This window comes from Mus caroli, unplaced genomic scaffold, assembly GCF_978045245.1.
Source record: "Mus caroli unplaced genomic scaffold, Mus_caroli_1 scaffold_19, whole genome shotgun sequence".
In the NCBI taxonomy this organism is placed as follows: Eukaryota; Metazoa; Chordata; class Mammalia; order Rodentia; family Muridae; genus Mus; species Mus caroli.
The window spans coordinates 55476911-55504547 of record NW_028227274.1 but is presented as its reverse complement, the minus strand read 5'-3'; the positions used below and the strand labels follow the sequence as shown (position 1 = coordinate 55504547).

The window sequence follows — 27637 nt, the reverse complement described above, 5'->3', positions numbered from 1 at the left end:
GCATATCTGAGGTCCTCTGTATCTTCCACAGCCCTCCACCTCTATCCCCGGGCCATCTCCCAGCTATGATCTACCTCTACTTCTTACCTCTGAAACCATGCTCTGATCAGAAGCAAACACTTGCTATATAGAGCCATGAGTCCAGCACCCATGAAATCATGCTACTCATAAGGTATCATTAAGTTTACCTCTGACTCCCAAAATAATAGACATTTTAATAAGAAAAAATTTATCTTCCATTTCCCATTAAATTTCTTGAAACTTTTCATTAACATGCATTAAATGCATTACATAGTGATAGTATTCAGTGTGAGAGTGCAATACATGTACACAGGTTGTACTGATCAAATTCATTACAACTTTATCTACATACACCCCTTCCCATGCTCTGTCAGTCACTATTTTATATCCAGGTTTGCTGCAATCTGCATGGCTTGATACTGGAAACCTGACTTGGGAGACAAGAGAATGAAGAAAGAACAAACACAGAGACAAAAAAGCCAGGATCTGGTGGGTTGTGCATCTCTGACAGAGGCTACAAACTATACAATCCAGAAACTTAGCCCATTTATTTTACACATCTGGAGCAAAGAGGCTAGTTTCTGGTATACTTATGAGCACAGACATAGGTTTATGTAATCTCTCTTAGTAGTATGAGTCTTTGTAGGGGAGATGTCATAGGCTGCAGTCATTCTTGAAAAGGAAGCTATAGTTGTTTCCTTTTGCCTACACTGGTCACTTGTTTGTAAACACCAATCCTTGGTCTAGAATCTAGCCAGTTGATGAAGTCTTTCTCTTTTCCCTGAACTTCATGGTAGGGAAAGGTTTACCATTCACATGGGTAACAGAGGCATTGGGCTATTTGACATGGCTGTGCCTCAACCAACAATATATATCCCCCAAGTGCCTCATCTACTCCACACACGTTGACTTTTCTTGTTTTAAATTTCCATATATGAGAAAATATTAATTACTTGCCCTTTCACATTTTCTGTTTTATTTCATTGAACATAATGCACCCATTTCCACCTATCTTGCTACAAATGACAAGTTACATTCTTCATTATAGCTAAATAATATCCCATTGTATAGAAGTACTATACTTTCTTTTGAGGTTATATTTAACTAAGGAAAGGCAGAAGTCAGAGTTAAGATGGTGGAAGGACTGTGAGATGGGAAGAGGAGGTTCTTTTTACTTTCCAAGTTATAATTGTAGATCCCTGACCATATCATAAGTAGAAGATCAAACCAGACATATTGTGATTTCCTATGTTAATAAGACAACTTAAATCTTTATTTATGAAGAATGTTTAGAGGCAGTTTCTTTTATTCCAAAGGAAGTAGCTCCTCTCCAGGAAGGATGAGAAAGAAGATAATGCCCAAAAGCCTTTTAATAAACTCATCTTCAAGGAGACTTTAAAATTCAGTGAAGTAGAGATACAAAATACTACATAAAATAAATGCAAATAAGCCAGCATGTATTTCACATATTTGGAAAATATTCAGTAGTCTATTGATTTTTGCCTTGTTGGTAAGGGGTAAACACATGCTTTATAATCTAAACACGGGATTAGACATTTCTAAAAGCAATCTGTCAATATTAAGATTTGTTATCCTTTGGCATCTGTAATATTGCTAGATATTTATTTTACAGAAATACTTAAGGAAGCATGCAAAGGCTGATGTAGCAGGATGCTGACCAACATAATGTGTGTCCCCCTAGAGCATCTGCAGATAATTTAGTAGTTGTCCACTGGGAAAGAAATGCATTGAATGAAATATATTTCAAACAACACAATAGGAAGCATCATGGAACTACTCAAATGATAATTCCTATTTGTATTCATTGCCATGAAAATATGCCTGTCATATATTTTCAAATTAAAAAAAGCTACAAAAACCATGTAATATTGTCTATAGAGAGCTATATGTGTATGTGTTGGTGTGCCATAGCTGAGGTTACTACACAGACATTTATCAAAATATAGTATATGATTTATAGTATCATGGATTTTTGTCTGTTTTCTTCTGAAGGCTTCAATTTGTTTTTAACCTTGGTCATTGACATAGCTTCCTGTCAAAATGATACAAACCTAGGCATATAAAGGAAGAGGGAATTTCACTTGAGTAACTGCTTCTGTTAGACTGACCTGTGGACTTGGCTGGGGGGGATTATCTTGGTTGCTGATTGGTGTAAGAGGGCCCAGTCCACTATAGGCGGTGTCATCCCTATGCAGGTGAGCTTGCATTATAGAAGGGAGGTAGCTTGACAATCCAGAAAAAGCAAGCCAGTAAGACTTGTTCCTCCATGGTTTCTGCTTCAGGCTCCTCCCTTGAGTTCCTGCCTTGGCTTCCCTGGATGACTGACTAACCTGTAAGCCTAAGAAATTTTCCTCTAGTTGTTTTTGGTCTGGATATCACAGCAACACAAACAAACTAGAACAGGCAGATTCAAATTGTACATTAGAAAGAAAGAAAGGTACTGTTAGAATAATTTTCAAAACTGTTACCTCCTCTTACAATGTTTTAAGCTTCATAGTAATAATCTGTTAATTGCAGCAGCATAACACTATAAGGTCTTTTGTGCTAAATGTATTAACTGCCTCTATTGATAAATGGCTATATTTCAAGCCATCTTGGCAAATTATGCCCTAAAATTGTGCCTCTGGGTTCTATAAATACAGAGGTATCATTAATCAAAAGGAAACTGGAAACTCACTGTCTGTTTTCTACCCTAGCCTGCCATAGTCTAGGAGACTGACGCAGAGCAACTAGCACCTGGGATCCTGATTACTTAAATAAGAAATAAGTCTTCGGCTGTTGTATGTAAGCATTCACTCACTGTTTTTTGTTTATGCCTTCTCTTTGGAGCATCTGCAATCTTCTTATTCAGATGGAGAAATCCAAGTCAAAGTTTCTAGTCATATTAGCCTCCGTATCATTTTTCAAAAGATATCATTTTTTATGGATGTGAGCATATGCACACTGTATGAGTGCATGGGGGGAGTAGCCTGCACACACACAGAAGTCAGAAGACAGACAATCTTAGGTCCCTTCAAGTTGGAGTCAAAGATATTTGCCCAACTTCAGGCTTCTTAAGTGGGTGCTAAGATCTGATCCCCAACCCTCACTATTGTGTTTTCAAACACTCTTAACTGCTGACCAATCTCTGCAGCCCCTGTTCTTATTCTTTATACTATTAAATTTATTGTTCATTTGAAAAGAATATTGAGCTGACTCAAAAAATATTTGGAAATATAGTACAAGAAATAATTTTTTTCTCTGAATCAGTTGGGTGCATAGACTATGGATACAGCCACCATTATTCGCAAATACTTCAAAGAGTTTGTTTTAAATCAGAGTGTCCCCTGACGTGCACATATTACAGCCATGAAATGAAAGAACTTCATGTTCATTCATCTATCAGACTCTATTCAAGTTTTATAAGACATACCCAAATAATATTTTTTCAGGCAAAGATGCAGACATAGCCCTGTCATCAGTTACAATGCCTGCTTAGTATCCTTTAGCCTGAAAAGGTTCTCATTCTTCCATTGACTTTTATGATCTTAAACTTGAAGGTTACAGGCCAGGGTAATCATGTGCCTTCGTCCCGATGGGCCTGAGCTCTCAACATGATACCTGTGCATGTTTGTAGGCAATGTAAGGAAATGGTGTTCTGTTCTCAGTGACTGCCCAAATGTGATTCACAATTTCAATGTGTACTAACTACACTAACCACCTTAATGCTGATCACTTAAGGTAGTGTCTGCCAGGGATCTATGGACAACTGTATCCTCTGCCTTTTAAACTAACAGTTATTTTTATAAGAAGATAATTTGAAGCTACATGAAAATCTTATCTGCCGCCAAACTTTAAATTTGTTCATGTATAATAATTAAATAATTATACACTAATGGTTTCCTATTTTGTTTGATGCTGTACAAGCTGTCATTATCGCCCACTTTCATAATCAAATTGTCAGGAATTTGGCTAAAAGTAACTCCTTCAAGCTGAATCGACTTCAATCTTGACACATCTCACGTCTCTTCTAGAGAATTCAGCCTTCTCTGTGAGTAGTTCTGTTATATCTAAAGCCAAGATCTGGACAGTGGACTTGTTTATTCAAAGCTTTTACAGAGGTGCTGCACGTACACACGCTGACCTTGTTTTTCCATGTCTCCAAACACTGTGCTGTCTGCATCCTCATGACTGCTGTGTATACCTTTCTTCCACCTGGAATGCTTTCCCCTCCTTTTCACACAGTAAACATTACATAGTCATCCTTTAGACTTCAGTGTAAATATGCTTCCCCTAGGAAACACCTCAAACGGCCTAGACTGGAAGTGCCCTGACCCTACAGCATGGTGCTTCGTTGGAGCAAGTGCATTTCTCCTCTCAGTAGGTATCTCACACAGTCGTAGAACACAGTTTGTAACATGTTTGTGAAAAGTCTGAATGAGTGAATGAGGGAAAGAATGAATGACTTAGACAGGAGCTTGAACCCAGGGCTTTTTGAGCCCTTGCAAAGTAGACACTTGAAACTGTTAAAAGTAATGGGCTCACTGCTTTAGCATTTGCTATAGTGATGTAGATATCAGTATTGTTTGCTCCTTCATGAGGGACTCTAAATTTTCTTCTCCACCAATTTTCCCTTTACCCAAATATCTCAAACTATCCTAGTATTCAGGGTGTGGCTCAAACTGAACTGAACTTCAGGCTTTCCAGCTGCAGCATCCCAACAGTGAGGATTATAGGTATGCATCACCAACTCTAGGCTCTCCTGCTTCCCCAAGCCCTTTCTTTGAGACAGAGTCCCACTGTGTAGCCCTGGCTGGCCTGACATGAGCTCACGTAGAACTCAGAGAGACCCACCTGCCTTTTCCTCCTAAGTGCCGCCACACCAAACCTTCCCCATTATTCTTGAAGTTAGTTGTACTTGAAATGGACTCAGACAAAAATGGAAAACAAAAACCCTCTGAAGAGGTCACAGACGTTACCACCCCTGATTTAATCACCGGGGTTTATTCTCCATTAGATTTCTTCCTGAGTAACTTTGGTAATTTGTTAAGAAAACAAAACACTGCAGAAGAATATTTCATTTGATTGCATAACGCTAAATCTTCACCACCTCCTGGGTCCTTAATTAAATCTTGTTGTTACACAGTGCCTTGTCCTTGAATGTGGGCTTCTCTGAAACTCTTGGGAAGATAATTTACAGCACAGAAGGAAAATGTAGCCCAAAACTCTGTGGAAGTCTACAAGACCCACAAGAGTCTCCGTCAGCTAGACAAAGTAATTGTCTTAGTTTGATGCTTTCCCAGTTTTCCTCTGGCTTTATACTAGACCTAAATTCAACACAGATCCACTTACGGTGTTGACCCCTCCTCATTTGTAAAAACTGCAGCTGGGCCTGGGGACACTGTAGGATCTTTGCATCATTTGGAACAACTGATGATTGGATTCTGATGACGTGCTAAAGTAGCTGAAACAGTTGGAGGCATTAAGAGTTTTCACAAAGCTTTCCCTCATTTTACGATTTCTGGTGACTTGATAATCCTCTCATCCTTATATATGCCATAGCAATTTATAAGTAAAAAGATTAGTATTCAATATTTCTCCTTCCCTTGAACTTACAGAACACTTTTCTTCCATTCTCAGATGTCTTGCAAAAGATAAGATTAGGTTGAAGGAAAATTAAAGTACTTTATTTTACAGTAAGATTAAAAAGACAGGTCAGCATTGCATGCTAGTTAGGGGTTGAGTTGCATATATCTCATTTGGGGGTGGGCACCCAACATGCCTTATTCAATGTATTTGTTCCATTGTGGATCTCTGTAATGGTATATGTTTGTTGCAGAAAGAGCCTTCTCTGATTAGGGGTGAGAGCTATATTATCCATGGGTACTTAGTATTTAAACCACAGTTAGAAATTATATTGGTTTAGAAAAAAATGGCATAGTAGGTTATCCAGGGTCTATGAACTCTCCAGCCATAGGTAATTGGTGAGATTTTTGGTACTAGGCATTAATTCAATTCTAGTGAATGGGCCTTATGTCAAATTAGAAAACTATTGGTTACACGGAGATAAAAGTGCCACAATTGTACCCTTGGTTAGCTTTTGCTGCTTCAGTCATTGTTATGGTTCATTGGATTTACAGCTTGGTAGAACTACCAATTGCTCTTCTCCATTGGCAGATTGCTAGTACTTTTGGCTACTAATAGAGCCAGCCCTCAGAGCCTAAGAAAGGAGGCTTCCAGTTCAGTTCCATATTGATTCTTCCATGTCCTGTGTTCAGAAATGTGTGTTGTCCTCAGCAGCACATGTCCTTACCTACATGTTCTGGAAAGTTACCAATGGAATAGTAATAGGCTATGTTTCCAGAGGGAAAATTAGGGAATAAAAGGTAGGGAAAATTTAAAAGCCAGAAGCCCAGGACACCTACCAATAGAAGTATCTCCTATGTATGACAAACTCATGAAATCCCAACAATAGTCTTGCTCAAGTAGGACTTGAATAATGACAACATTAGTTTACATGCCAGCATGGAAAATGGAAATTCCACATGGTCCCACTCTGAATGAAAGGCTACAGGTGATCAATTGTTGAGGAAAGAGGGAGAACTAATGTCTTCCAGGAATGAAGTCCTGCAGAGGATGTCCAATCCCAAGGAGTCAGCCCTGGACACATGCACATATGTGCATTGCTAAACAGATTTGGGAGGTTGCATAAATTGGGAGTGATTGAGTGTGTGTTTAGCAATAAGAATGACAAGATCATGAGTTGAAAGGGTGAAAGGGAAGAGTTGGAGGGACAAAAGAAGGTAATAGTGATTCATGGGAGGAGCTTAAGGAAGGAGGAAGGGGTGGAAGTAATATAGATACATTGATCATGAATGACATTCTTTAAAAATCATTTTAAAGAAAGAAAAATCTCCTTTGGAGACCAGATGCATGGCTCAGTCAATAAAGTGCCTGCAGTACAAGCATGGGAACTTGAGTTAGGATCCTCAGTGCACACCCACATGCACACGTACTAGTGCATGCACACACATATACACAAAGGTGCACATATACACAGAGAGGATCAGATATAGAGATTAGATAGATAGGTATGTATGTATGTATGTATGTATGTATGTATGTATGTACGTATTGAATGTGCTGCTGTAATCCTGGTGCTATGGAGATGGGCATACCCCCAATCCTCAGTAACTGGCCCAGCTTAATCAAATCAGTGAGTTCCAGGTTCACTGAGACACTTTGTCCCCCCAAAACAGAATGTAGAACTCGAGGCTTCACAGGCACATGCATACACGGCTGTGTTTCAGTTCTCTCTGAATTGAGACTTCTCTATTTTTCCCCCTAGAAATGTAGCAAGGCTACTCAGGAGATAAAGGCTCATGAGGCTCCAGATCTTGTGTCTGGGAAAGTGAAAACATGCAAGACTCTCTAAGGCTCCTCCAGAAATTTATAGAAGTATTAGACAACTACTTGGGGAGGAGACTGACCAGCAAAGATGTTAAGTGGAGATGCTTGGATCTATTGAGCTGCCTTAAAATTGTGCAGAGGCTCTCCAGGGGTTGACCTTCTGTGAGTCATCACCCAGATATTGGTGGGCTGTTTTCAGTAATGTGCCTGCTTTTGAGTTGTCCTTATTCCTTGTGAGTAACCCCTCACCCACACTGGAGTTACCTGGTAGAATCTCCAGTAACACTCATTGGTTCAACAAGTTGAACTTCAGTGCAGTCTTTAGTCGGCATGGGTTTCTTTCTGGGGTTAGTTGACTGTGCAAATGTTGTTTCTTCCCAGGAAATGCCTCTAACCCAACACATACATGTACGTACATGTGAACAAGTACACAGCACATATACTTGGTTTGTTCTAGAAACTTCCATGAAAGTTTCTTAGAATTCTTAGCCACACTGAAACACTCATGGTTTGATATTTTAACATTCCCCCAAAAAGAACCTAGTGATTGTCAAGTCAAGAAAAACCCTCTATTTTTTCAGTCTCCTTTGGTAGCATATTTCCACTGAAGTGATTGTATTAAACATGGTTTAGCATTTAAGTCTGACTCCTTGAACGCATTTTTAAATAAGGATTTGTTATTTTATCACATCTCAGAAAATAATTGAAATGGATGCATTTCCTGGCTGCAACTAATTAATGAGGATGCTTTATCTGCAGCAGGAAAATGATAACGTGGGCTTTACTAAACAAACTATTCTGACCAAGACCTGACAGAATAGTCAAAGGATCAAAGTCAATGAATTGAAGCAAGCTTAAGAAAAAAAATCTCTTTTAATGAGAAAATTGTTAGAAAACACATTGTTCAGCTTTGAAATGAAAACTTGCCAAGGCACAACGGTCCCTTGCCTTTTTCAAAAACAGACAGATTTGAATTGCTGGACCACTTTTGGAGTTTTGGAATTGTGGCTGCAGGTTTTCATTCTGTCTTCAGCGAGGTAAGAGTGCAGTGATTTTGTGCACACTACACCTTCTTGAATGCCCTGGAAAGTGGACCTACACAAGGTCTATTCTTTCCTCTAGGACTGTATTCCATTTGTCAAAGTAAACATTGGCTATGAAGTTCCTCTTAATAAGGACTAGTTTTATCCCCACTCAGCAGAGCAGTGCTCAGTAGCAACCATGTACAGAGTAGAGCATGCTGGCAAGACCAGGAGTGCTGGCCAGACTTCAGCCTGGTCAAATGACAGACAGCAGAGAACATGGGGTGTGGCCTTCTCAAGCTAGCCAAGGGAGGATTGATATCTGGTATATATTTGTCTGTACAGAGATTATCTTTAATATCTTACTGAAAGATGCCCCCCAAAAATATAGTATGATACAAGGCACTCCAGGGAGGAACCTAGCGTGTCTACTAGACTAGCAGTGCAGTGGAATGGGGGTGATGCTTCTGGGAGAGCTGTGGGGGTTTCTGGCACAAATCTTTGCTGCCCTCCACTTGTCAACAGCTCCATGGTTTCTCTGGCCTCCCACTTGTGGTTAGATCATATTCAGAAAGGATCACTTCTCTTGGAGGCTGCTGTGTTTATCTCTCTTCTAAATGTTAATATTAAAATGCAACTCGACTCAGGCCCCATGAGTCATACGTTATTCACCATTGCCATCCTCTTGCAGAGCTTTGCAGGGGGCAGTTACCTCTGAAGGTGCCAGTCATTCGGCTATTTTTTTCAATACAGATCATAAATACTTACTCTGTCCCAAATGCAAAGGCAAAAAGAAACTTAAAACTCAAAGAAAGCCAGGCGTGGTGGCGCACACCTTTAATCCCAGCACTCGGGAGGCAGAGGCAGGTGAATTTCTGAGTTCGAGGCCAGCCTGGTCTACAAAGTGAGTTCCAGGACAGCCAGGGCTACTCAGAGAAACCCTGTCTTGAAAAACAAAAAACAAAAAACAAAACAAAAACAACAACAACAACAATAACAAACCTCAAAGAATATCTATCATATGTTCAGAATTTCCAATTACATTCTTTTTACATTTAAAAACTTAGAACATATTTATGACAAAATGATTTTTGAAACTGTTTATGAAAATAGAGTTATTTCATGGGGATTCTAAGTTGCCTAAAAATATTCTTACATGATTTGAGGTATCTGTTTACAGGGAAGTTAAGTCCGAAATAAAATGTCTTCAAATACTTTGCTAATTACAATTTGTTTGTTCTGTTTGCACATATGTGAAACTTGTGAAAAACAGTTTTCTGCTTCTACCGTATGGGATCCAGGGACTGAATTCACACAGACAGGCTTGGTGGCAAACCTTTTACTCAGTGAGTCATCCAGACAGCCCTAAATGTATAAGATTTTGATGATAAGGGCCACTGGAATCTCCATAGCTAGTACATAATACGTGGCCAATAATCATTTGCTGAATAAATGGATGGTGGGTGGAATATTGACCAAATCAGGGTCCTGTTAGTTGATTTTTTAAAATATGAAAGAGTTAAAAAAAATCAGAGGATTCTTTAAGTACTGAGGAAGACAATTTGTTAAATCCAACGGAAACATTAGTGGATTTCACTTCATCCACAATAAAAGCATTCTGGGAAATAATTACTTTTATGGTTGATAATGACAATAAAAAACCCCATTCCTCTAATATCTGTACTGATACTTTATGCTGCTGCTGCGTGTGTGTGTGTGTGTGTGTGTGCTCGTGTCTGTGTACGTGTGGAAGACGAAGCAATCAGGTGCTTTATAACTTTCTGTCTCATTCCCTTAAGACAGGATCACTCACTAAACCCAGTCACCATTTTAGCTTGGTTGGCTAGGAAGGCAGCTTCCAGGTTCCAATTGTCTTCACTTACCAGTGCTGGGGTTATAGGCACATGCATCCATGCCTAGATTTCTATGAGGCTGCTAGGAATTCAGTGTTTGGTCTCTGTATGTGATTAGCAGCACTCTTACCCACTAAGCCATTTTTCCAACCTCGTGTTCTCTGATTTTTTTGCTTTTTAACTGAAGGTTGACACTTGTGTCATTCAAAACGAGCTGTGAAGAGGAAGAACAACTGACTCAGAAGTAGCTCACTGGAAAACAGCAACAGCAAATACACAGAACGAGCCTCACTCTTTACTTGGCACTCCAAGTAGTTCCTCATATCCATAACCATCACTTCATTATTCATCATATTATAAATGTTACAAAACCAAGTTCACTTGTTTAACATATATATATATATATATATATATATATGTTATATACACCATGTCAATACTCTACAGAATATAAAACGATTCTGTGGTGGCCACTATATTCAAGTGACATGTTTTTCTTATAGCAGAAAATATAACCAACAATTGTGAAATAATTTCTTAATAACTCAAAACAGAAAGAATAGAGTCCTGGTTAGTTAGAAAAAAGAGCAATGCTTGAGAACGATGTGATGAAGAGCCTGACTTTACAGTCTATGGGAGGGTTCCAGAAGAGGAAAGAAAAGAGTGTGCACATACAGCCCAGTGAGAGTAGAGTGCGCGTGGCATGAGTCGCTTATCCTTCAACACCTGATGGTGCTTAGTCAGAGCATACCTGGCCCCAGAATCCTTTACAAAGGCTGCCTAGACCCACATAGAGAAGTCCTTGATGTTATCAAGACCAAAAGAAGCAAGGTGTTCCGGGTGAGCATCTCTGTGGCCCAGGGTGAAGTAAGTGTATTAGCTGGTGTGCCAGTGCTCTTAGGGAAAGGCATGCACAGGTGAGACTATCAGTGGTCCTGTAATATTCATCCCGTACCTTCCCCCCTTCAAAAAGACTTTCCAAACTGTACTAACAGGCCAAGTACAGAGCCAGATAAAAAGCTGGCTGAGTAAACAAATATAGAAACATAGTTTTAGCAGTCAAAAACAAGATTAGCAATTCCCCTGCCCTGCCTCACACTAAAAACCTCAAGGAGAGACAAAATGAGAGTCACCCTATACAAACCAACCAATGCCTAAAAAGGTTATTGGCTACACAAATTAAAATAAGCCAGACTACCCTGGTGCCTATATCTGGCCCTTACAACGTTATAAAAAGTGTATTCTTTCTTTGTTCTGGGTCTCTCCTCTGACCTGCATGCTGAGAGGGGGTTCCCCAACATGTTGGGTAAGTAAAATCCTCATGTGTTTTGCAGCGATGGTGGTCTCTGTGCTCTTTGTGGGTGAGGATCTTTTAGCAAGCTACAACAGTCCTGAGGATGGTGTGGCAGGAGCACTGTAAGCATCCTTGAATCTGGATTTCAAAAAGAAAGACGGAGGCAGGAAAAGGAAGTTGAAAAGAAGCCTAGTGGTTGGCCCAAGGATGAAATACAGTGACAGCTAGGGCCTGTGACCTCACACAAGCTTGTAAGAGGATAAGCTCGGGATGGAGGTTGGTGTGTAAGGTGGTACATTTTTCTGGATTCAAAAACAAGATGTGTTTTTCAAAACTAAATGGAATCACCTAAAGCTCGGAGAGTATCAGCCTAGGAGGGAAGGAGAGTAAAGCCTGAAAGCAGATGGCTCCACTCACAGTATCTTTATCCCTTACCTTGTTCCCCCTACAGACTTACACCAGCCCCCAGGAGAAGAAAAGAGACAAGGCAGGGAGGGAGCTTTCTGCCTATCTGCCTGGATTATAAACAATCACTGTCTGAGAAATCCTTGCACGTTAACTATTTACACCTAATAAAATATGGTTATATTTGTGTGAGTGAAAAAAGACTCAAAGTCATAAAAGTATATGGATTACTGAAAATAGCCCTACATGTTCATATCTTTAACATGAAAGCTTGATAAATATATTTTTCTGGGGGTGATAACTCGGGCTGGTCTGACCCAGAATACTGCAGTGTTTATGTTGAGAAACTTTGCTGTAACCAGTGAGCCTCATTTCTTGAGATATAAAATAAACATGCTAGGCCCACTCTAACCCATGGGGAGAATCAAATTAATATTTCCAGGTTCGGCCAAGGCTCTTCAGTGTCTTGATGGAACCCTGAAATGTCTAAGGGCATTTAGACAAATTGTCTACTTGTCAATTAATCTAAGGAATGCTGACAAATTACTAAAACTGTTCTCTCAGCTTAAAAAAAAAATCTGCTTTGTTATGATGTTTTTGTTAAACAATTTATCCAAACTACCATTTTGCCTGGAGATAGTCATCCTGTTCTTGAAGAAAGCATGACCATAAATACATTTCTATATTTATTCCACACGGCAACCCTGTCAGATAGGTTTTGTTATACTGAAGCCAAAGATCAGCAGTGGTAATCTCTACAAAGCTCACATTGTGGACAAGAGTCAGTCACCAAGTGATGGTCAGGGTGATCCTCTTGACTGTTATAGCGTGGTGGCACTTTGTTCTTCAAAAGTTCATGTGTTAAAGGCTTGGCCATCAGAGGGATGGATTTGAGGTAATGGAAACTTTAAGAGGTAGATCTTACAGTGAGGTAATTGTGTCATTAAGTCATGAAGTATCTACTCTAGAAAGGGATTGATGCAGGTCTCAAGAAATAAATACGTTCCCTCAAGAGTAGATTGCAATAAAGCAAGAGAACCCTTGAGCTTGGTCTCTCCTGCACACAGCTATTTTCCTTCTTCATTCTTCACCATGTGATTCAGTCAAGAGAGTCTTCACTAGAGGTCAAATACATAGGGCTGCCATATCTTGGCTCCTCCCTCTACAAAATTGAGAGCTAAATTAACTTTCCTGTAAAGCAGTGGCCATGGTATTTTGTTACAACAGAAAATGAACTAATATAGTGTGGCATAGTCTACTACCTCTGCTTCATCTTTTTCTTTTCAGTCTTCAGTTGTTAGTCTTCCATGTACCATGCCCTATTGACTCGCTAAGCTCATTGCCAAACTGGATGGGAGACGTTCCTCCAAACCCAATGCTGTCCTTCCAGTTTTCAATCTGGATTGTTCTGAAATACTTGGATGTCTGCAGACTTACCAGAGTGAGAGACAAATCTATTCTTGGATATAAATCAAATCTCCAACTATGCTTCTCTTTACATAGCCCATTGACAATTTAAATTGGAGAATTCCCTGTCTCTCTTGTCCATCAGCTACACTTTGCAATGGTGCCTTGGTCTCTGTACCCTGACTGAAGCCTGGACTTATAACCCCTGTTACCAGATATAGCCATCTTTTAAAGTTGTATTTAATTTTATTGAATACTATGGTGTTGGCACTGTGCTTATATATCAGCATTCCAGTGTTCAGCCCTACAGGAATAACCTTCAGCCATATTATTACAGTGTTTTGGGTGTGTAATACTGTGTGGTTACCAGCTTCTTACTTCAAAATAATAAAAATAAGTGATCTAGAAATGATTAATTCTTCCCAGACTTCTGGGCATACTTATGCCCTGCATGTGTGTTGGTGATCCATGTGTTTACAGTGACTGTGGAGACCAGAAGAGGCTGTTGGATGCCCTGGGACTGCAGTTATAGATGGGTGTGAGCTGCCATGGGGGTGTTGGATCCTTTGGAAGAGCAGCCAGTGCTCTTAACTGCGGAGCCATCTCTCTAGCCTTGAGGTTCCTATTTTTATCTTTATTTATCTCTACCTATAAAAAAAAATGAAGAAAAAAAATGAAGAAAATGAGAAAGTCAACATGGTTGCTCAATGTATATCGTGATCTAAGTTTTACTAACCACAATAATTATACATGTGGAGGTCAAAGTTGGGATGGATGGGGCTGTGTGACAGGCTCTATGATTCTTCTGCTATAGCCTACCCTCTGATCTATGCTCTTAAACTTCATGGCTACTACTGCCTGACAAATTATTTAAGCCTTTATTTTTATTTTAAATATATCAGAGTTATAAAAGATTATAAAAACAATATCATGTTATATCCATATATCTTTTCCCAAACTTCTCTCAAATTACTTCAATTACTGTGCAATTAAGTAATTTATATATTTGACTCATGTTTGCCAACATTCCACCAATGTAGACTTTCTGGACTAGACTTGAACCCACAGCCCGACAGTGCCATCAGCCGACATGTCTCCGTTCACCTGGATGGTTCCTAAGACTTTGTCATCCACAACCATGACTCTGGGAAGCACTGGCTGGATTTAAAAAATATCTCTCACTTGGAGTTTTTCCTCATGTTCCCCCATGATTGAATTCATTGTGTGTGTGTGTGTGTGTGTGTGTGTGTGTGCATATGTTTTCTAAACATGCCAAAAATAGGTTTCTGCTGTTATTTGGATATAAAATATCTCCCACAAGCCCATGTGTTTGAATACTCAGTCCCCAGCACTTGGTATTGTTTTAAGAAGTTGTGAGAGCTTTGGGAAGCCCACCTAAGAGTGTGAGTTACCGGGGTTTGTCCTTTAGATTTATAGCCTTGCTCCTTGTGCCATTTCTGTGTCCTGGTTTGCTGAGATCTAAGTACACAGGCTTCTACTCCCACCCACACAGCCACTAACAGCTCCTCCTCTTGCACACATTCTTCACCATGAGCAACAGTTACAGTACCACATTCTGAGCAAAAATACAGTATCCCCTTAAGTTGCTTCTCGTCTGGCATTCAGGGACATCAACGGAAAAAGTAACTACACAAATACTGTGACCTTGTCAATGAGTGCACTACTACATCTCACCCAGGTGATGCCTCACCTGATTGTTTTGCTAAGATGATATATTATTCTTCAATCTAGAGTTGCCATTTTCCACCTTATAATGAGAGGCATTTGGGTAGGAGGTACTTTAGTTGTGTGTAAATAGCTTGTTTTGTTTTAATCATAGTTTTCAGCTAGCAATTTAAACAGCCATCATGAGTCTTGCTAGAATTAAGTTGTTGTACGATGCTTACCAATCTTATAAGTTAACAGGATCCACTCTACATTGTTACAATATTAATTAGAATTATGTCCTAAATATGATCTCCAGTTGTTTATAAATGGACTTGCTGATGTTTATTTTATTCTGTGGATTATGACTTATTACTGTTATGTTTTTAAACTTTCTTTTACAAAGTATTTGGCCATCAAACTTCTGTACCTTCTTGATATGTCTCCATATCAAGAATATTGCCTTGCCGTATGCCTCACCTTTATGGAAGAGAATCCCTGGTGCAGCCTTCTCTTCTCTCACCGCTTTCCCAGTTTCTGTTCCTTTTACTGGAGAATTGCAGCAAAACAGTAGAACCTAGGGGCCATGTGTGCTCACATCATTAAAGTATCATAGCTTTGGGATCATCTCAGCAGACAGAGCGAAACCTAAATGTAAGCATGCAAATGCCTGTACACAAACATACCTGTGCCCATACATACTCTGTGTGTACTTATATGCATACGTTGCACACTTACCTCTGATTCTAAGTTAGTACCACAGTGTCATCAATACATCTTACTCTCCTCAGAGAAAACACAGACACACATTATCTGAAGAGTGTTTGCTCACTTGCTTTAGCCTACGGTTTACTTGAGGGTAGTTTCAGAATGTTGAGTGCACATTCGTTTGGAATGCAAGTTCACCAGCCACAGTATGATTGTGCACAGGGCCTTTTGCCTCTAGGCTTCGGCAGATAGTAACAAGTTCTGTACTTCAAAGTTACTTACGTTGGAGCTTATTTTTAACCCATTCATCTATAACACATTTATACATCTTTGTTATCCGAAGTCCATTTTGAGCCCCACACCAACCTATAGACATATTCTGGTTGATATTAAGTATTTAAAATGGGGATATTCCAAGTATTGTCATAGTTCCAATGTTGCCCTAAGATGCTTTCTTATTCTGATTTAGAAATATTTATTTGAGTATTTCTCCCTTTATCCAGTTACCCCCAAACAAGCTCTTTGACGATCTCTTATTCTAGAAGAAGATGGAATGATCAATGCTCACTGCATTTGTCCCCCTGGCTAGCTCAGCATTCCTTCTCCGGGAGGCAAACATTCTTCCAGCATTTGTTTGTGGTCTGGTTCGGATAACTCTGTATTTGCTTCTTACCCTGTGGTTAAAGTCTTGGAATTCCCCTGTTTTGTTCTCTAACAAGAACTGTCTTCTGCCAAGCTCTTTCTTATCACAGAACTTCTTAAAACAGCAACAGCAACAAATAAACAAAATGAAAAAATAAGCAACAACAACAACAAAACCAAGAGGAAAAAAGAACATTTTCTTATGGAAGCTTTATAAAGTGTCCATTTGTCTAGATTGAAATTTTTGCCCCAGAATTGCCTTTTTTGAACAGCTATACAGTTCTGCTTAGGTTAGGCTCCTGTGTGAGAATCTGAAGGTGAAAGTGACACATAGCTGACCTGTGACACACACACTATAGACATATGTGCAGACATCCACGGGGCAAAGCAGTGTTGACCAGGACACGCTCGACCCCCAGCTTCTGTCTTCAGCTTTGACGACACCAGGCTTGATTGTATGTTTGCTCTTCAATAAGGAGTCCTGTTTCTGTAAACCACCCATGCTATCAAGGTAAGGGGTGAGACAAGACTTAGCATGAGTTCCTTCCCTCTTTGTATTTATGGCTCCCCCAACCCTGGTTCCTTGTCTTCAATCTGATGCCCATCAAAATCTAGTATTAGATTCAAGGGCAACAAACTTCACACACTCTAAGGAATGCTCACAGTTGCTCAAGGTGAAACTGTGAGCATGAGCATGTGCACATACTTGTGCATATATGACATATACTCTGTTGCCACTGTGCCTAGTACAGAATCTTGGTAACATTCAGTGAGTGCTTTATAACAAGTACCTAAAAAGCTGAAGTGTCCTGGGAACTGGGAAATAGGTACAAGAGCGGTAGATTTTGAGTTAATGGGTATATGCCTGAAAGATCCTAGCTCTGAGTGCAGCCCAATGGAAGGTTGGGGTCCCTTCTTAAGAATGGATCCATCCACACAAGAACCCTGGGTCTTCCTGTGAAACTGTTCTTTAGTTCTCACTTCACAGATGGGTAGCTTCGCCAGCCTGCTACCCATTTTTTTTCTCATATTTGGGGAATCCAGCACATCTCTCCTTTTCCTGTCTATCCTTTTGAACAACTTTGATCTCAAAGGGTCTTTGCTATGACTAAAGAGCTGTCTGATGCACACCTTTTGATTTTTCTGAGGAGTTAAGGACTGATTTTGCAACCCCCATCCACCCCAGCCTTGGCCCTTGTTCTGGGGCTTCTGTAAGCTTCGTGTTTGCTTTGAAGTCATTTCCTACTATTTGCCATTTTGAAACCCAAGAAGTTCTAGCTCTACACAACTTACCAGCCCTTTCCTTCATTGCTTAACTTACATTTTAATTTACTCCTAATGGGAAGAAGAAACCAGAAGGTAGCTTAACATTTTGCCTAGAAACTTCCTTAGTAGATCACCCAGATCAATAGTTATATACCTTACATCTCAGGCTAAGGCTAGGGTACTACGTTTAAACCTTTGACCCCACCCCACCCGACGCCCTAGTATCACTGCCTCTGCTTTCATATCATCTATGATATACTAACTTTTAACCCTCTCATGGGATTATGGGCTCTAGCTTCCTCAGTCCTATGTACACTTCAAATTATGTTTGGTTGTAAGCCTAACTTTTAACAGCTGAGCTATCTTTCCAGACCTATGCACTCCAAATTAAACACAGAAATTTAAACTTTCAAAGTTTAGGGTCTGCATATGCCAGTTACATGGTACAAAATTATGGGGGTAATCAACAACTTTTGGGTTGCCTTTGAGGCCTGCTACATGGGAAAGAATTCATGACTAGTACTGTTAATCTTGTCAGGCAATCATAGGCCCTGAGGGGAAACCTACTACCACTGTCTTCTAAATGGACTGGTGCCAAACTACCCTCTAATTATACTCATTAGTATTGCCCTCAACCTTGGCCAGAGAAACTGCTCTCTCCAGTGGTCAGTGGTTAATGCAGACTCATAACTAGTCAAGTTGCTGAAAACAAATGACTAGTGATTGTTCAGCCATAAATAGGACATTTACATCAATTGTCCTGACCCAAGTCTTGGGAAGCAAGGCTATAGAAAGAAAGAAAGGAAGAGACAAGAAGATGATGAGAAGTCGCTAGAACACTGACTTCTGGGCAGTAATGGCTCATGAACTCATGCTGCTATGTTTACTGCATAAAAACCTGCAGGAAATCAAGCTAATGAGTTGGCATCCCAACAGAAAGCCTTAAGTGGTGAGGACATTAAGGAGGGTGTGGAAGGTGAGAAGACAAGGGGAGTTGGTCTACTTATTATCAAGATACATTGCTTAGGAGGTTGGAGAGGTGGCTCCACGGCAAAGAGTGCTTGCTGCTCTTCTGAAGGACCTGAGTTTAATTCCCGCACTCACATGAACAGTTCACAAATGCTTGAGGTTCCAGATCAGAGAACCCAGGGCCCTCTTACACACACATGACATACACTCACACAAACACCAATAAATAAAAACAAAATTAAAACAAATCTATAAAATTAAGTTGTTTACATGTATGTAATTGCCAAAGTAGCACTAAGGGATATTCTATTAAAAAGAAAGAAGGTAGCCATCTGTAACTCAGATAGAAAGGCCTCCCCAGAATTGTAATAAGATAAATGTTTTTATTTTTCTGCTTTGTAAATTGCTTAGCTTATGGTATTTTATTATAGCAGCCTGAAGCAGCCGATTAAAGCCAGTAAACAGAGCCAATAATCCTGGAAATCAGCCTTTAAATATAATTAAGAAATATTCAACATTATGAACAGATTTCAGGACTGTGGATTTTTGACCACTTCCTCAATTTTCACATCCTCACTGTATGACAAGAAATATGTACAGTACTTTTCTTGTGTCCATTCCACTGTTACATGATGACACACAAGAAGGAATTAACCTGGATCCCGAGTTACCAGGTCTAGATCTTGAGAGACACTACACATAGAGACCTGAGCTTAAGCATCCACACCTGATTCCGATGCTGAGTTTCTGAACTTGGAGCTAATGCATTGATGGAATGAAACTTTGGGGGACTTTAGCAGGCCATGCATCCACTGGGAATGTGAAAATGAGGTGGATTGCCAGGACTCAGAGAGCAAACTGTGACCAGCAGGCAATGAGTCCCTGTTCTTGGCGGTCTTAAATTTGTATAATCTTCTCTTTCAATGGCTGGGTTTATTGGCACACTGCAGACAGAACTACATGTGGACAAATCTCACATCTACCTGAAATTAAGTGACAAGAGGAACATGACTTCTATTTTGATCTCCCCTTTACCCCACTGAGTCTTAGGTAACCTCTTCCATGTTGTGAATTCATACAATGGAAAAAAAAATACATGGTGGTATTCGATGTCTTTGGTTAATAGCTACCGAGGATCAGAGCTCTGCCAAGTACTACATAAATGGATTTGGAGGCAGACACTCAACTTGTCAAACCTTGAGATGATTTGAGCCCTAGGCAACAACTCTTCATTGCAGGTTATGAAAAATCTCGATCCAGAAAAATCCACTGACTTCTCCTGGATTTTGGACCCCTGACTCTGGGATAGTGAGTGCTTGGTATTTGTGGCCACTAAGCTTTGGTCCAATTTCTTGTGCTCCAAAAAATAACACATGCCTTCTTAAATTATTTCCAGTGTGCCCTTAAGTTTGTCTTTTATCGAACATTTACTTCTGTCCTCCACATTTTAGTCAATTCACCTCTTCTATGAGTTAAAAGTAAATATATCTATGATGTATATAGTTATTAATTGTAAAATATATTATAATCTATGTTAACTCTTTATATACTATATGCATCAAAGAGAAAAACAAGTTTATTACAGCATTTTGGGTATACACAAGAGTAGAGAAGAAAATACAGTTGCCTCATGTACCCATCATTCAGCTTTAACACTTATTGTCAACACTGACATAACAACTTGTAGCCAATGCTTTTTCATCTCTACCTATCTCTACGCTTCCCCAGGTGTGTGTGTGTGTGTGTGTGTGTGTGTGTGTGTGTTACTCTCCATTGGTGCACTAACACCATCAAGTAACCTTGAAGAGCAAGCTGTCCAACAGTGAAGGTTAGATGACATCAAATGTGCTGCTTATTTTATATAACTCTCCTTCAGGTCCCCACGTCCTTCACAAAACTCTGATAGGGAGGCAAGAGTTTGGACAGCGTGAAACACAGTGAAATAGTGCAGAAAAATGGCCTGACAGATAGGAAGTGAAAGCTGAGAAGAACCTGAGAATTCAATAGAGCAAGAATGAGAAGCCAGAGTTCGTCAAAATGGAAGTGGCATCCTCCCCCACCAACATCCAGTCCCCAGCAGGAATAATGCAGCCATTGGTGAAAGTGCCAGGCTTCCCACAACATATGACAATAGAGGCCAACAAAGTTTTTTTGTTTTGTTGTTGTTGTTGTTGTTTGTTTGTTTGCTTAAATATGCATGGAAAGGTGATTCTAGAAATCAAGAGTATGGATGATGGTATCTGTAAAGGGAAAGGTACTCCATGAAGCTGTTTGTTAATATACCCATATGCAGGCTCATATATTACACAGTTATGATGTGAATATGGTCTATGGGTGACCTCCTTCTGTAAAGTTCCTGTCATATTCTAGGTCCAAATGTAGCAATGTGAAGAAGTGATGGATCCTTCAAGACAGAGTCTAGTGAGGACTCTTCAGGTAGCTAGGGATGTGTTCTCAAAAGGGAACAGAGTCACCTTGTGATTTCAACTCCCCACATACTCACTACTGCATGTCATCCACCTGGGACCTTACCAGAGCAGAGCCGGTGCGAGTACAATACCACGGAAGCTGTGAGCTTTATTTCTGCAGCATGTAGACACAGGTATTTCACTATAGTATCAGAAAACAGATGAATATACACTTCCTGTGCTAGAATCAAAAACAACTGTTAATACTTGATAAGTTTGTGATGAGATTTGTAACGGAAGGGAGGGGATAATAAATTTTTAGATCGGGTTTCACTGTATCAGAGAATATGATTAAGAGTCCATCCTGGGGCTGGAGAGATGGCTCAGCAGTTACATGCACTGGCTGCTCTTCCAGAGGTCCTAAATTCAATTCCCAATAACATGGCAGCTCACAAACATTTGTAATAGGATCTAATGCCCTTTTCTGGCATGTCAGCAACAGCATACTCATATACATAAATAAATAAATAAATAAATAAATAAATAAATAAATATTTAAGACAAGAGTCCATTGTTGTGAAACAGCTTGGAGGCACGCAGCAGACATTCTGGCTAGACCAGCTGAGAGCTCCTGTTTGGGTCCAGCACTAGTCGGGAATGTTGCATGAGTTTTTTGAAACCTCACAGCCCACCTCCAGTGACAGACTTTCTTCAACAAGGCCACATTTCCTAATGTCCCCTCCAAACAGTTCCAACAACTGGGACCAAGTATTCAAATATATTTGAATACTTTGGGGAGGTGTCATTCTCATTCAGACCATCACAGTGTTATTTCAGTTCCCCACTGCCCTTAAATTTAGCATCCTTGAGAGAAATCGATGGTGCCTCAGATATGATGATGCCTATGTTATTATAGCTGCAGAATATATCTGTGGCTATTTTTCCACGAATTGTTCATGGAGGACTTTTAACAAAACAATAATGGACCAAGAGTGTTGTATTCGATTGGCACTAGAGAAAGAATATTGGTCCCAGCTTGTGAGCTGGGCCAGCTAAGCGAGCTTGAGTGAATTAATACAACTTCTCCAAGTTACCAAACCCCACGATAAATTAATCCAACTCACAATGACTCAAATCATTTTTAACCCAGGAACGTTTTACACACACAGGTATGAGCTCTAGATTGAGGCTTAAGAAGCCTGGATTTGCTCATAACAGCACCCATGATTCACAGCTACACCTTCCGCTTCTAAAACCGGAAATTTCCTTTTCAATCACTAACTCACTACACTAAAGGAAGACTTTATTTTTTCTTGGATTTTTATTGCCAAATCCAAAGGAACAATATTACAGAGCAACTTCCTCTCTGCTTCTCACAGCAATGATAAACCAACAGTGTGAACAAGCAAGGGTAAGGTAGCATTGGTCAAAAGATAACCAACTTTACAATGTAGAATTCCTTTTTCTAACAAAAGTAATATGCCTCCCCAGAATAAGTGTTACGCTATTCTTGATGTCCAGATTCAGGATATTTCAATGGGCGTTGTCTTATAACAGCTAATACCTTGTTGTTCCCTCGTGGATTATGTAGATTTAAAAGTTATAAAAAGTAAGTGTAGATTTAAAAGTCATCCAGCAGCCAATCAGTTGAGCCTAACAAAACAAGAACAAAACAACTTAATATTGGAGTAAGATAAACACTATTTGGGAGTAAATCTATGACTATATGCATATAGTCACAAACTGTGCATGTGTGTATGCAGAAGTGTAGGATATAGAAATGGGTGTGTATGTGTGTGAATGTGTAAGACACACTGTCTGTCTGTCTGTCTCTGTCTCTCTATCTCTCTATCTCTGTCTCTCTCTCTGTCTCTCTCTCTCTTTCCCTCTGTGTGTGTGTGTGTGTGTAACTGGAAAGAGGACAGAATAAGAGAGAAGGAAGAGGCAGTGTGAGGGGGATTGAGATGCCCAATGGTCACACAGTAGGTGTTCATCCTCTCTCTGAGATTTGTGCCATCCTCATCTTAGCTACATTAACTAGAAAATCATTTCCCCACTTCCTATCCATTTTCTCCTTAACATTTAAAAGCCTTTCTGACTCTTCCTGACTCAACTAGCCCTGGGCATTCTCCTTGTTCTCCATGTCCTTCTGGTCTGTCATTTAACGCACCTCATGACTTAGCATTTAACTACACATTTCCATTGCTCTCTGGAGGTCCCACCAGTCAGCTTCATCTACAAGGGCAGGGACTCTCAATTGTCTTTATGTGTTACATATCTTCCTTTGCTGTTTCTCTCATGGATGCTAAATTAAAGGGCAATGGGAACAGAATTAACACTGTGGTGGGCTGCTTGGGAATGGCCCCTAGGCTAATATATTTGAAGACTTGGTTCCCAGTTGTTGAAATTGGGAGGGAAGAATTGGGAGATGTGGCACTGTTGGAGGAGGTCTGTCACTGGGAGTGGGCTATGACGTTTCAGTTGTTGCATGAAAATAGAAGGTCTCACCTCCTTCAGACAGCGTGTTTGCTCCTGCTTTCTTGTTGCTCCACCATGATGGACTCTTAACTCCCTGAAACTGTAAGCCCACCTGAACACTTTTTTTTTTCTAAGTCGCCTTGGTTCTTGGCGTTTTATCACAATAGTAGAAAAGTAACTAAGACACAGCCCTAAGTTTGCAGCTAAAGATTCTTAGACTGTTTCTGTGCTACGCAGACACCCACGCTCTTCATATGAAGCACACCACAGCATAGCGGTTGATGTCACACTGCTTCTGGATTCCAGATCTTCCGTTCTCTTGTCATGGGATCTTGAGCAGATCTCCTCTGATTTATTATCTACAAAGCAAGGATAATTGTGGCATCCCCTCAGATTGCTGTGATAATTAAATGGAGCATCAGATCCAGTATCTGGTAGACAGAAATCAGATGAAAGATGATGACTCTTTTCTTCTGGATAAAAATCATAGCATGGATGCCCAAGTTGGCATCCTACACAGAGAGCTGGCTCACACTGGTTTAAAGAGATCAAATTCATTTTAAGATCAGCCTCTGGAAGACATGTGAACTGTTTGAGATAACTGGGGAGAGAGGGCTGGACTTAAAAGAACGAGGTTTATTATGAGCACAGAGCAGAAGCGATGAAGGCTCGACTATGCCCAAATCCTAAAGTAAAATCCTTCCCAAATCCTAGACAATTTTTGTTTTTTTTTTTTTTAGATCATGACTGTATAAACTCTAGATGAGGTTCACCGGGTCAAGTTGATTGTTGGAACTTTCACCCTAAAATCTTAACCAGTATTCTGTGGTTCATCTGCCCAACAGTGCAAAACAGTGTGTTGTTAAGCTGACAGAAATGCAGCTTATAGTGAGAAAACATATCCAGTAAGCCTATATGTATACAATTATATACAGTGTATGATTTTGTATATTAACATAGCCATAAATTTATTGATCTATGAAGGGTGAGATATCTGCCTAAATATTTGAAATTTGGGGTAAAAGAACAAAAACCAAAAACGAGGCTAAGATGTGAGAGTAAGAATAATCTTTCTGAAGACAGTGCGCCATTACCTCGTGATGGCTGTCCAGGCTTTGATGCCAGGATGATGTAGCCAAACCAGTTTGCTGTGCTGAAGTGAAATGATCATGAAGAGCAGAGTGTAAACAATGCAATATGGACTTTTAACTCTAAATATGTTAGTAGAAATTCCACTTTCTAATAAAACACTTGCAGGAATAAATTCTCTGTGAAGAAATGTGCTTGTTCATCTAAGAGGCTTAAGAATCTGACAGGGGTTTGCAACCCCAGAGGAAGAATGACAATATCAACAAACCAGACCCCTCAGAGCTCTTTGGGACTAAACCACCAACCAAAGAGTACACATAGAGGGACCCATGGCTCCAATTGCATATGTAGCAGAGGATGGCCTTGTCTGGCATCAATGGGAAGGGAAGTCCTGGGTCCTGTGAAGGCTTGATGCCCCAGCATAAGGGAGTGATAGGGTGGTGGGGCAGGAGTGGGTGGGTGGGTGGAGGAGCCTCCTCGTGGCAGCAGGGAGAGGGGTGGAATGGGGGTTTCAGGGGGTTAACAGGGAAGGGGGATAACATTTGAAATGTAAATAAACAAAATAACCAATTTTTTAAAAAAAGAATCCAACAGACCTATTTTGAAATTGACTCCTGCCACAAACAGTCTCATACCTATATCATAATTTAATGCCCTATGTTGATGTAATACTGAAGTATATTTTGCGGAGATTATTTAGCATGTGTCTGATATACAAGAACCAACAAGAGGCATGTATGAACTTCACCTGCTGTACTCATATAGCTACATCTGAAGACTTAAGGGTAGGAAGCCATTCTCTAAGCTTATCAAGTTAACAGCAAAATGAAACTCAAACTTGAACCATCCAACCATCCAACCATCCAACCATCCAACCATCCAACCATCCAACCATCCAACCATCCAACCATCCAACCGTCCAACAATCCATTTCTGGTTTTATTATTAATTGAACAATATAATTGGATTCACTGTGACATTTTATGCACATATTTTATGTGTTACAAACATGTATCCCCCTCCATCACCCTCTCTTGACCCCTTTCTTCTCTTGATGGAACTCTTCCTCCAATTGGTTTGTCTGTTTTGCTTTTTAACTTTTAAACCTACATTCTTCACATAAGATGAAGCAAGTCACACTTGTATCTCTGAGTCTGGTTTATTTTCCTTAGCACAATAATCTCTAATTCCACACATTGTCCCACAGTCAACATAATTTCATTCTTCATAGCTGAATAGTACTCTTCTGAGGATATATATATATATATATATATATATATATATATATATATCATACTTTGTCCACCCATCTGGTGATGGTCTCTGAGGCTGATGCTGCTTCTTGGCTCCTGTGAACTAACCATTCATTTCCATGTTTTTCTTCTTGCTGTTCTATTTCCCTCTTTCCTTTTGTGGCAAGTGAACTGAGTTGGTAACAGCTTAGTGGTCGCTCATTTAGCAGATCAAGGAATGTTACTCTGCTTTTTGCTCTAAGGGTGCCCTGTTCTGTGTGGCTTTCTCTGCTCCATTTTCCTGTTGAGCTAACTAACTACTACCACTCAACCTTGACTGCTGGAAAGCCAAGACCCATGTTTGCATCCTAATTCTCTGTTCTCTTTTTCAGGCTAAATTTAGCTCTCCCGTAACAACTGCCTGCCAGATATATAGTCCATGACCAATAGTTTTCTGGAATCTTTAAGTCAAATGGATGGAATCATTTGCTTATCATTTGAAAGTTTTAAATTAAAAAAAAATATAAACACTTTTGGGAAAGTTCAGCTGTACCTCAGTAGCAAAGTGATTGCTTGGCTTGCAGCAGGGCCTGGATTTGATCCATGGTACTGAAAAATAACAATAATAGTTTCAAATCAGGTTACTAGCTGCTCAAAGATAAAATAAATTACTTCTCTCTGCTTATGAAATAAAGTCCAAACTTTTATAGCCCCTGGTTATTTTTATCCTTCACACATTACCCATAATTCTTTAAGGCTAATAAAAAATGCAAAGCAAGATGAAGATCTATTGGGTGGAAAAATCATTTCCTGTTTGTGTGTGTATGCATGTACATGCATGTGTGGGGGTATTTGGGAGGGGGGGTAGGGAGTGCACATGTACTGGTGTAGATGTGGGGGTTTAGGGGGAGATGTGTGTGCACGAACACCTAAAGAATGAACCTGGAAATTTCATTTCTTAGCTGAGTATGTTGGCACACATGATCTATAATTCCAGCACTTGGAAATCTCTGGTTTCCCCTGGATCAGAGCAGATGTTAGCATCTGGCCTTCAGGTAAAAGCAGTATATACAGAACACATCATTCTTAGCTTCTTTCTCCTCCTATATGACTGCACTCTGAATCTGCTCCCTGACAGAGACCTCTTATGGCAGTTAGCTGACCCATCTAATACTGAGTTTCCTGGCTGCTTGAGAGTCTCTATCAAAACCTCCAGTCACGAAAGTTAAGCTTTCCTGCATGCATGTCTGTACTGGCTGGTTTTGTGTGTCAACTTGACACAGCTGGAGTTATCACAGAGAAAGGAGCTTCAGTTGAGGAAATGCCTCCATGAGATCCAACTGTAAGGCATTTTCTCAATTAGTGATCAAGGGGGAAAGGCCCCTTGTGGGTGGGACCATCTCTGGGCTGGTAGTCTTGGTTCTATAAGAGAGCAGGCTGAGCAAGCCAGGGGAGGCAAGCCAGTAAAGAACATCCCTCCATGGCCTCTGCATCAGCTCCTGCTTTCTGACCTGCTTGAGTTCCAGTCCTGACTTCCTTTGGTGATGAACAGCAGTATGGAAGTGTAAGCTGAATAAACCCTTTCCTCCCCAACTTGCTTCTTGGTCATGATGTTTGTGCAGGAATAGAAACCCTGACTAAGACAATGTCTGTTTCTTCAGTCCCTGTTGCCCTAGTTGGGGAGGTGGCAGCAGCAACCTGGACAGTTTGTCATTAAATCTGCAGTATGAGAAGGCAGCTTGCTGGAAGCATTAGAAAGCACCATCCA

At 40.1% G+C, this 27637-nt stretch overlaps 1 long non-coding RNA gene across 1 annotated transcript; it reads right to left on the bottom strand.

Annotated features, from left to right (window-relative positions):
- Positions 1-13765: 13765 nt before the first annotated feature.
- On the bottom strand, positions 13766-17596 carry LOC147000300 (uncharacterized). Its single transcript, XR_015046108.1, has 3 exons — positions 16767-17596; positions 15558-15654; positions 13766-14060 (listed from the first exon to the last, which is right to left on the bottom strand). It is a non-coding gene; the product is annotated as an uncharacterized LOC147000300 (long non-coding RNA).
- Between the last annotated feature and the right edge of the window lie 10041 nt (positions 17597-27637).